Source organism: Rattus norvegicus, chromosome 11 (assembly GCF_036323735.1).
Source record: "Rattus norvegicus strain BN/NHsdMcwi chromosome 11, GRCr8, whole genome shotgun sequence".
NCBI lineage: Eukaryota > Metazoa > Chordata > Mammalia > Rodentia > Muridae > Rattus > Rattus norvegicus.
The window spans coordinates 21,277,546-21,281,446 of NC_086029.1; the positions used below are offsets into that span (position 1 = coordinate 21,277,546).

General features: G+C 37.7%; 1 pseudogene; it reads right to left on the reverse strand.

The window, feature by feature from the left end:
- Positions 1-407: 407 nt before the first annotated feature.
- C2h4orf46-ps1 (similar to human chromosome 4 open reading frame 46, pseudogene 1) lies at positions 408-1,266 on the reverse strand (annotated as a pseudogene).
- Positions 1,267-3,901: the final 2,635 nt, after the last annotated feature.

The window sequence follows — 3,901 nt, forward strand, 5'->3', positions numbered from 1 at the left end:
AAAACCCCTTATGAACAACAATGCCAAACAACCAGAGCTTCCAGGGACTAAGCCACTACCTAGGGACTATACATGGACTGACCCTGGACTCTGACCTCATAGGTATCAATGAATATCCTAGTAAGATCACCAGTGGAATGGGATGCCCTTGGTCCTGCTAAGACTGAACCCCCAGTGAACGTGATTATTTGGGGGAGTGCGGCAATGTGTGGAGGGTAGGGAGGGGAACACCCATAAAAAAGAGTAGGGCGAGAGATTAGTGGGATGTTTGCCTGGAAACCGGGAATGGGAATAACATTTGAAATGTAAATAAGAAACACGCAAGTTAATAAAAAAAAGACAAAAAAAAGAAAAAAAAAGAGTATTTTTTCCTTCGAGTCAATGAAGATTAGACTCATACAATTTTCTTAGAGAAAGTCTTCATCCTAAAGAATAGGAATCAAAAGTAGCTTTAAGTTATACTCATTGAGTCTTATTCCCAGACTGTGTAATGTGGCTGTGGGTTTTGGGATAAGGGGAGTAAACTAAGAGCCACCACCAGTCTCAGACTAGGTGTCCTGTGGGGCTGGACCATGCATCTGAAATCTTCATCACCTGCCTCAGGAGACACACCAAGGTCAACTCCCAACTCAAGAATTTTTGTCATCTTCTCACAAAACAAATAACGATCTGGTTGGCAAAGAGGCACTGTGATGACAGTTACTTACGGACAGAATTAGTTCTCATAAAAGAGTCTACAAAAGCTTAGAGGGCAGAAAGCATTTAATGTAAATACTGCCACATCAGAAAAAACACATAAGCAAATAAGAGAGCCCAGTATTCTGCTTCCACAAAGTTAAGAATACCAAGAAGAATTTCATTCTCAGTATAAATGCCTGGAGACAGGTGTCGGATTTCAGGGAACCATAGCCTTCTTTCAGGAGGTCTCACCACTTTTTAAGGAAACGTTCATTTCCTGTACATTCAATGGCAATTTCTTCCCCTTGAGCTGATACCGCAGATGTGGCTTCACGAAGTTAGTTAATGAAAATGCAGCGTCTCAGATCTGCAGCTCTACTTGCTCCATGGGTTCTACTGTTGGACCATGGCTCTGGCTTAACCCTGTCAGTCCAAACTCACCTGCTTGCTGAGGGATGAAGAGGAAGCACCTGACAAAGAAGAGGAAGGGGGCGGTAGTGGTGGTGACAAGGAATCTGGAAACTCCTCAGAATCAGTAATGGTACTAAGCTGGTGCCTTTGGACAAGACCAAGCAACCACACCCTCATGAACTCTCCTGTATTTCTTCAAGGGAGTTATTTACATCCTTCCTAAAGTCCTCTATCATCATCATGAGACATGATTTTAAATCCAAATCTTAATTTTTTTTGTTGTGATGGGGTGTCCAGGACTTGCTATAGTGGGAGAACTGGGTTCTGATGTTGCCAAGTAGCTTTGGTTTCTGTTGCTTATGTTCCTGTGCTTGCCCCTTACCATCTGGTAATCTCTAGTGTTACCTGTCATTGCTGTCTCTGACTATTGCCTGTCCCTCCTGTTATTCTGGTTGTGTCAGAACTCCTCAGAGTCTAGCTGTGCCTGGGATCCTCTGATCTACTGGGTGTTTTAGAGCACCTGGAAGCTTGGCTTCCTCTGGGTGTTGTGGTATTTGGTGCAGAGCCAGCACCCAAGGTCTTCTCAGAGTAGGTTACGATTGGAAGGGACCCATATCCCTTGCTGGACATAGGTCCTGCGTCCCTGGTTCCTGGGGATCCAAGTACTCTGATTGTTGTTCAGGTGTTGTTACCTTCTCACCTCTGTTTCTAAGTGTGTTAGAGCACTTGGGCTGCTTCTAGGTGTTGTGGGACTAGGTGTGGAGCCAAAGCCCAATATCTGCTCAGGTCACTGGTTTAGATCAGAAGGGCATGACTAATTTTTCAATTAATGTTATTGTACAATATCATTTCAGAGGAGTAGTTGATATATTTTCTTTTACATAAAAAAGTAACACCATTAACGTTATGACTCTATTTGCTTTGATGTGTTTATTCTTCCTCTGAGGTAAATAAAAAGAGGAAATATATGTATACCTTGAAAAAAATAGACAAACTACAGAAGTTATATTGATCTATCCACTTACATAGAATCACATTAAGGCATACATTTCCAAAGGAACAACAATATTTAATAATTGTTATTTAATGTTAATATTACATACATTTCAGGGCAAATTAATAATGTTAAACAATACTAATAATTGTTACATGTGTTGGAAGGTATGCTGTTGTCTAGCTGAACTTGTATGAAATAATTGTATTTTATCCTTTAAGATTTACCACCATCCTATGTAGTTTGCCATTCATCACTCTCTGCTTCCAAGACTCATTTACTAAAAATCTTTCCTAAAGTTGAGATGTCCACAGTAATCCTTCTAGTTCCCTATATACTTGAGACAACTCTATAAACAGATCTCCCTTTAAGCCTGCTTTAAACCACACTCAGAGTCACAAAGAACAAAAATGAAGCACAGGGGTGAGCATATTCAGCATTCAGAAGAAAGCATAGCCATCTATAGTTTAACCACACTTGCTTTGCTTTGAGTATGGTTTGCACTCCCAAGAGACTCATGTGTTGGTTATTTGGTACGCATGAATAGATATTTTGTTTGGGAGATATTAACAGATGGATTTTAATGGACGATCCTGAGATCATGCAAGGTACCAGATTCTAGAGTATTAATTCTTGAGAGTGAGTTCTCTTGAGAGGACATATCTAATCTTTCCCTCAAATTTGCATTTCATGTATGGCTATCTGTATTCTTTTTGTAAAACTCACTGTCAACATGATGTCATAACCAACAATGTTTCAGCAGATGCCAAAGCCCTAGGTTTTGGGTCAGCTTCTAAAGCTTCCAGTAAATAATGCCCATTTCTTTAAAAAAGTAATCTTTTAGATATATTTCATTCCATCATAACAAATGTGTTGATGTGGTATTTAAATTTTATAAGACTAGTTTCTCTTAAACTGGTAGTAATACCTTATTTTAATTTTAAATATAAAGACAATGTTTTAATTAACCTTTACTATATAGATACTTTAATGTTTAATGTTATTTTAAAAAGTCACAATAAATCAAAAGTATAAACATATTGCTACATTTACTTTTAACAACAGTAGCAAAGCGTGGTGAGGGAATTAACAAAGGGACGCTGCCAGAGTATTCCAGTGATCTCTCAGTTTCACTCAGAGATGTAGCATCTCTCAGAGCTCCTTCAGAGTCTTGTGCTAATTTTCTCTGTGACCTTCACCTTGACCAACTTACTTGATTTTTCTTGTTTCACAGTTTTTCTTTTCAATAAATTAAAAAGAGAGGAATAAATGGAAAGGGGATTACTAAGCCTTATCACTCTATAACATTATGGAGGGCATTTAAGACGTACAGTTAGAAAGCTTTATGCCTCATACAGAAAATCTTTAAAAACTTATATGATTTTTTTGTTATTGGTAAAATCTCATTGTTGTTGTGTGAGGTATTTTTTTTTTGACTCTTGAGAGCTTGGATCTCTTTGATTGGCAATTTGCTTGTTACATGGGTGATTTTTGGATGCATTATACTTCCTATTTGTAAGTCAATATAAGTAAATGTGACCTTCAGCACATTAGAGATAAAAAGAGACAGCCTTAACATTAACTCATTGTGTCACCTACATATTCTTTACTCTAGCTAGGAAAATAATTCTTCTATTTTAGTGCTTTTAAATATGTAGAAAATAAAGAACATTAAACGTTACATGATAAATGCATTGCTGATTAAACTTTAATTCTAGTAAATTCTATTTAATATTGTGAACTTCAAAAGGGAGCCTTTTGGTAAAAATTAGGTTGAATACATAAAATTAATATGCCTCTGCATGCATAAGCTTAGAA